At 31.9% G+C, this 8,020-nt stretch overlaps 1 protein-coding gene across 1 annotated transcript in view; it reads left to right on the top strand.

The window, feature by feature from the left end:
• The window catches only part of LOC108751797 (caspase-8), a 25,917-nt gene extending 18,185 nt beyond the window's left edge, over nucleotides 1–7,732 (top strand). Inside the window, exon 8 of the mRNA XM_018492209.1 lies at nucleotides 7,709–7,732. The gene's annotated coding sequence lies outside the window, so the exon portion shown is untranslated. The remainder of the gene's footprint in view (nucleotides 1–7,708) is intronic.
• Nucleotides 7,733–8,020: the final 288 nt, after the last annotated feature.

The following is an 8,020-nucleotide window of genomic DNA, read 5'->3' as shown; positions in this document are numbered from 1 at the left end:
ATGTATATATATATATACAATATGAAAGTTTTGTTTATATAATAACATTCTGTTTTTATTGAATAATATATTTTTATTGTTTATTTACCTTATTTGTTTTATTATTTATTAAAATTTAAAAGAATTACAAAAGTCTCAGTTTTTCGTATAAATACTTTAGTACTTATACAATAAACAAATTGACAGTATTTTATATATTTCCATTAGAATATTGAATGAAAATCTTGCTGTTTATTAAAATAATTTTTGGTCTATATTTTAAACCATAGTCCGTTTATATTATTTAAAAAGTTAGTGTAATGCATTCTTACATTATAATGCATAACTCATAAACGTGAAATAAATATCTAGTTATATAGAAAGTTTAGAAATAATGAACAAACATTATTTACAATTGTTTTACTCATATGTTTAAGATTATTTCTCTTATTCTTATGTATAGAAATTAAGAAGATTCTTTGCCTTCATAATGCAATATTACGTAACATTTTCACTACATATATAATTACTCAAAATAATCATTATCAAGAAATGTATTAGTGAGTCTTTATCGAATCTGGTTATCCAGAGTAATGACGTGTGCATAAGCAACGACGTTCCCGTGGTGTTTAGTACTTTATCTACCTCCTCGAAGTTATTAATGACTCTTGCTGAGTCAGGCGGCAAAACGAGACGCGGATTATGGCATGACAAGCGACACCTTCAAAATTTAATATCCACGCGAGCGAAGATAGTTGCTTCTGATCGATTACTTACGAACCTGCTACTTATAGGCTTTTTGTCGAGTGTATGTATGTTTAACTCGATATATTATTGAAAAATTTTATTTTTAATATCCCTCGCTAGTAACTAGTGAATCGAGTGTCTTCACGATTATAACTTTATTAGAACGAATGTTAGACATAAATGACTGGATAATAAAAAAATTTGAAAATTGATTTAAAGAAGATTGAAATTTTACGAAGAAATAATCGCAGTCTGCATAGCAAAGGTTACATATCATGGTTTTTTTAGCTGAATCACAGTCTTGATAACTCAGGCGTGCTTTGTCGTGCTTGGCAATAAGGGTTACTCGTAGATCCCATGAACGGAAATTCATACTCAGATATCATCCACTTTTCAAAGCGTGCAGCATGGGTAGTTTACTGACTTCAACATAACATGAGGCAATTCGCTACTGTACTTACTTTGAATAATTCTCAAGTAATACACAACGTCTATAAAGTGTTAAAAAAGTGCTTATATATATATATATATATAAAAGCGCTTTGCAGGCGCTGTTGTGCTACTTGAGTTCAAGCATTAATTCTGCCTATATATTCACTTGGAATTAATTCCGAGCATTATTCATAGTCTGAGTGTTAGATGGAAATGATTCATAGCCCTTTAAGATATTGATTATTCTAACGTTTTCGTTAAACATAAACGCCCGCACGTAATTATTTCCAAGCGTTGTTGTATTTTCTTTCGTTTCCTTTGTCGCCAATCTTTCTTCGACGTAAAGAACATTTTCACACGGTAACATGGTAAACTCTGCCGTTGTATGGGTGTCCTTATTTCATCGCTATGTCCAAATGGTGCGTTGATATATGGAACGATGGATTGTACGTATGAAACTCGAACTTGACGATACATTTGTTAAAGATCGGCGTGCCTCCAATATTTAAGATATCAGCTATGTCAGATATTTCGTATGACAAAGCACAACGATTGTAAAAATTTAACGTTTGATGCAATCAAAGTTTCTTTCTATCAAGCGATCGGATATTTTTGATCGTCGTACCTCTAGTAAAAATTATGTCTTTTATGCTTCGCCTGCTCATTCAGAACAATTATCTCACGTTATCATTGTCATATGACTATTATTTTCGACTCCGTACATGCAATCTAACGGTGATTTTCTCTCCGTAAAAATTGAGCAATGTTGAGCAACATTGTAGCAATGTTACAACGTTATCACAATATTATTGAAATATTTCAAAATGTTTCTTGCTTCCTGCGCATCTATCGTTACAATGATTTATATTTTATAAAATAGCATCATACGTGCTTGTTTAAATTACCTAATTCCTTTTGTTTTTTGAAACTGTGGCGCCTTTGACGCTTTGGCGCTCTAACACTTTAGAAGCAAAAATGGTAAACGCGCTCTGATTTGTAATAAGTATAAATAATTTCTATAAATATACATTAATGATAAATATAAATAAGTATTTATAAGTGTATCTGAGAGATATAAAAGAAAAATTTATATATGTGTGTGTGCGTGTGTGCGTGCGTGTGTGTGTATGTGTGTGTGTGTGTGTTTGATATTACATCGTTGATTTATTGTAAAATATAAGCTTTTCATTTAATACAATATGTGAAGAGCGTTGGCCGTCCATGTATATACGCATCATTGTATGTACATGGGGATAATTCAAAATATAAAATAGGGCACGGGATTGCGGTAAGCATATGGTCAGCCCCGACCCAGTACAAGATCGAATAATGTGTGGATAACCCGTGTTCTCTGCCTATACGGTAACAACGAACAGGCCACCACGAACATGCGGTTAAAGAATGAATATTCAACAGTAAACACCGGTAACGCTTGTAAAGGGAAGCAGAAAGGGTTTAGTGCTGCTGAGCACTCGTTGGTCGATCCGATGCAACGGAGAACCGACGAGGTACCGTGACTTGTACGGACCTCACGCGCACCAGCTGAGAGGGATGTTGTTTACGATATTACATCTATAATACCAGTCAAGTGGCCAACGTCCGGTCACATCGCCGTAATCTCCTCTGCGCCAGGACCCTCGGCTCTTGCCCAGATACAGCACGTCGCACCGAAATTATAATAATGTTCGCTGTAGTCATGTGCACTACCGCCGCATTAATGCCTTTTCTCAAGCGTTTTACAAATCGAATATTATGCACGAAAACTTTTTGCGAGTCGTCACATACTGTATACATTTATCTAATTTCAAAGATTAAAATATCTCAGCCAAAAGATTTTTTAAGTTCCAAAATTTCAAAAAAGTTTTTTTCTAATTTTTATAATTCTTGATAAAAAATATTGTATTTCTGTGGTTGCGCATATAGTGAATACAATGTTCACTTCCACACAACAATTTTATTTTTAATTGAATTTTATTTATTATGCATATATATATAAAGAGTGGATTATTTTAATTTATTCAGTCGATTTTCTCAAAATTTGTAAGTTTAAGATAAAAATATTTCAAAAGTTGTATGGTTTCAAAAGGAAAAGAAATTGGCACTTTAGCTGACTTTGGGAAGATCTTTAATGTTTACGTCGCCCCAAAAAGACATGTTTCTACTTGTACTAGCTATTGCGAAGAATATCACTAAGGCCTCGGTGGTCTAATGATGAGGACCCAAGTTCGATTCCCAACCGAAGTAATATTTTTTGCAATAAAATTATTTACAGATTTTAATATGATATTCAGCATCATTAAAATCTTCCTAAGATGCCTGAGAGCATCAAACTATTGAATTATTAATAAATTTAATTTGTGATATTACTATAATAGTTCAGTCGAGTTTGCGTTTCAAGACTTAAGAGTCTTTTTGGCGCACAGGACTACACATATGTAGTACATAAATACACATCGAATTATCTTAGCACTTAAGACAATTAAAGTTTCACTCCATCTCAACCGTTAAAGATTTCGTTTCTTATTTGTTATATAATCGTATTTACGGTCTTAAAAAAATTCCCCCCTTCAATATTGTTGTCTTTTAAAACATTTACTCGTAATTATAATATAAGAGAATACAGTTTAATTTTAATAATTGAATTATAACTCTTTTCATCATTTTGAGATGGAAATCCTAATACTAGAATATCAAGATCAGAATAGTTTTTGAATTATAAGCATTTAAAGTTACCGAATCATATTATTTAAAGTTCACGCATTCAGATTTGGTAGGCAAATGACAATGCAAAATGCCATACCTAAATGTGCGAACTTTAGATGATATGATTCGCAAACTTTAAATGCTCATAATTCAAAAACTTATATCGACATTCTAGTAGGATTTTCGTCTCAAAGTGATCTCAGAAATTTATCCTTAAGCGTTATTAAGATCTTTATCAGATGTACGTATACTCTGTATGTATATGTAATATGTATTTATACACATGCGCGCGCGTGCACACACACACACACACACAGAGTAAATATATCTTTAGATGTATTTTGCAGTCAATGTAGAATTTAGAAAAATAAAAAATAATTCCATAAAATCGTTGTTATGTAGCAATCGATATTATATGCACTAATTTTATATGTGTAATTAATACAATCATGTTATCAATGCCGACTATTTGCTATAAAAGTAGCTAGCCAAAGAACAAACATCGTCATGGAAGGGATTGTTTTGATTCTGGCTATTATAGAGAAGACATATATCACTGATTCATCCCCATTGCAATAGTTAGGGTAGTAGGATCCTGGGAGGGCTGAATAGACGTGTAGAATTTATTACCTTACTCGATATATATGATTATTTAAATCTTTTTCAGACTTTTTGTCACATTATTCAACATTATCGCTATTAAGCATTTAAAATTATTATTCAAGCAAATTTTCTTCTCTAGTTGATTCTTTTTGATGTACTTTATGTGTTTTCATTATTTTACATCGTATATATAGAATTCTATATTACGTATATTGAATAGCTGTCTGCCGAATTTGAAAATATTCATTTTTATTCTCTTAAATCAAAAAATATTTACATTTAATAATTATTTAATTAAACTAAACATGCAACTGTGTACGATATCATAAGATTTCATGCAAGTGAGATGCTTGTAGTAATATAAAATTATATTGATATTTAAAATTTTAATAGTAAAATCCTGTGCAAGGATCAAACTTGTCTAGACTTATAGTAGTTTGATATTTGTGTCATTTCTATAGACCCCGACAAATATCTTCATATAGATATACATTATTGATGTATTATAATATTTTTTTATGTATTGATTGTACAATACGATATATTATATGTATACATTATTACACACATAAAACTAACGATTTAAACTGAATAATGACAACGCTGCATATAACTGATCTTTCACGATTTTTTCCAATTGATTACAAGTTTGGAGGATTCTTATTTTATAGTTATTATCTGTGAATCTTTATATAATCTACCATTTTCATATTTGTATAAAAAAAGTATGTTTATATATTGAATTTTTTTAAGATAATTTACAAAAAATTATTTATAAATATTATTTGTTAGATTTTAAGAAAAATTAGATCTTACTCTATAAAAACTAATTATTATTTAATAGAAGTACGATTCAGGAATCCAATGGTACAATTTAACGACTCAAATCGTATTGAAAACTATTTTTTTTAAAATCTGATTTAAATAATTCAATGATCTTTATAAAAATATTTTGTTTTATTGCCAATGAACCCAAAGTTTGATGTAAGTACAGGAATATTCTGATCTCTTCAATGCTTTTGTTATAATTTTGTTTAAATGTTAAGTGATACGATATAGACGATTTTTCCCTACATTGTAAATTTTATGCAAACAATAGAAATCGCCCCCCTCCTCTCTCTCTTTCTCTCTCTCTTATATTTGCACATAAATACACCCAACTTGTTTTATATTTGTACATATACGTACATCTTTTTTGTACAAATTTACTTGTATTTTATCAGAAATATAATTTGATAGAAATAATTATTTATTATCTTTAATTTTTCGATATTTAAGAAGAAGTTCGAGATTATAAATATATTGTCAGAAAGACTAAAAAATTTTCTTATGGATATTGCATTCGCTCGATCGCTCGATCGCTCGATGTATGTGAAATCATCTAAGTTCATGGATTGAAACGAGAGGTTGGATTTTGTTCGTGACAAAAATATTCGAAGCACAAGGGTGCATTTCACGCCTAATTTCTCATGAATTCCATGCTGAATATTCTTCGTTTTCGATCTCATGCGGGCCACGTGTCATTTATCTCACAGGCATTGGGGAATTCTCATCACTTGCAGGTGGTTCTCATTTCAATAAAATGCGAATTTGTAAAAATACTAACAAAATTTTTTGTTACATTTTTACAAATTTTTTTTTTAAACCTTTTGTTACAATTTTAATAGGAGAATAATCACATAAAGATTGAATAATTTCCACACACGCGCGCGCGCACACACTCATTGACTCATCCAGAATGTACGGCTGGAATTTTTGACGCTAGAGACACTGTTGAGCATGATAATGCGTTCGAAAAACTACTAATGTCAAACGCAACCATTCTCTGCATTTGGCACTTTTTACACTCCGCAGCTAGCGAATCGCAGAATAGCGATCACGTAAGTTTTTCTCTAGAGCAAAAACGTGAAAAATGAAAATTTTTATGTGTGTATGTATGCGGATGTACACATACATACAAAAAATTCTCACTTTCCGCATTTCCAGCAGTGAAAAAGTTTCATGATCGCTATCCAGGAGTGCGTTTAGAGAAAAGTATAAAAGTATAAAATATTAATGCTCATTGTTATTCGTTCATTATTATTGTTTTAATAATTTAGTACTTTATGGTTAATACTTTAATTTATAGAACCTCATACCAATAACTGTAGCAAAGTGAACTAACAATAAATATAATTGGCTAAAAACTTTTTGTATTTGTGTAGAATATTGCATAAAGAGGAAAATACACAATATACTTTTGTAATGTATTTTTGTTCTAGATTAATAGTCATTAGCATGAATGGCCAAATCCATTTTGAGAAGAAATACTTCGGTTAGTTTGCCGTGTCTACTATATCAATATATTTTTTCTCGTCGGTGCCCGCTGCTAGCACACACGCATACATACATACGTAACGCACACATGCGCATACGTGGGCCCAGAAATTCATTAGGGGTATCTGATATTTCTGGTGGGTGCTTCGCGCCGGAATAAATCATACGTACGGGTGGTCGAAAGCATTTTGCCGGTACGCCGAGCTTCTTTCTCGGTGCACACGCGATCTATCCGTTTTATCTCGATCGTAACATGGAAAGGATAGGGTAGGGTGGCGGAATACGCATGCGAGGGTGAGTGCGAGGATAGAAAAAAGGGGGGAATGAAGAGAAAGAGAAGAAGAGAGAGAGAGAGAGAGAGAGAAACAAAGACAGAGAGATGGAGGGGAGAATGCGTGTAGCACGAGAACGAGAAAGAGGGTTAAACGTTCGAACGTGATCCCAGCTTAAACTGATCATGGACATCGAGCAAATCTCGTTACCAAACTCGACCGTCCCTTCATCGTCCTTCTCTACTTCTTACGCGCGGACATGTCGAAGGGTGGTTTATATATACTCGACTTGAGCAAGAGAACCATCTAAGGAGCTTCTCATTCCGCCGTTCGATCGAGTCAATCTTAGTAGCATTCGTGATCAACGAAGCGTGCCGCGACTTCCCATACCTCTATCTATATAGATTTGAAATTAATTTTGATATATATTATACGATTGAAAACTCACTCGCTTTGCTGCGTTTGATCATACTCGCAAAGGCAATGGACAAATCTTTTTCGAATATTGCTATTGAAAATCCGGCTGCCCCATAAGAGGACCAATCTTATTTCAACAAAAGATAATATCAAAACTTCGTGCTCGCGTAGCAGGAGATTGATTTCGGAAAAAAAGAATCTTTTATAAAAGAAAGGAAAGAGAGAGAGAGAGAGAGAGAGAGAGAGAGAGAGAGAGAGAAACAGAAAGAGAACGTAAAAAGAATGGCGATTCTAAATGTTGTATTATTTTTTTGTTCTAAATATGAATCAACAAAAAATAATACAATATCGTAATTTCATATGTATGTGGATACATAGTGAAAATATTAACTTTTAGTTCACAGCAAAGTATTAAGTATTATAAATATTATAAACAATATAATTATAAGTAATTTTATATAGTATTAAATATTTAATATACGTATATTAATACGTACATTATATATGTATATACATGTACATACATATACGTATATTTATTTAATTTAATT

This window comes from Trachymyrmex septentrionalis, unplaced genomic scaffold (assembly GCF_001594115.1).
Source record: "Trachymyrmex septentrionalis isolate Tsep2-gDNA-1 unplaced genomic scaffold, Tsep1.0 scaffold112, whole genome shotgun sequence".
NCBI classification, from domain to species: Eukaryota; Metazoa; Arthropoda; class Insecta; order Hymenoptera; family Formicidae; genus Trachymyrmex; species Trachymyrmex septentrionalis.
Note: the sequence above shows the minus strand (reverse complement) of the source record. Positions and strands in the feature narration are given on the sequence as shown.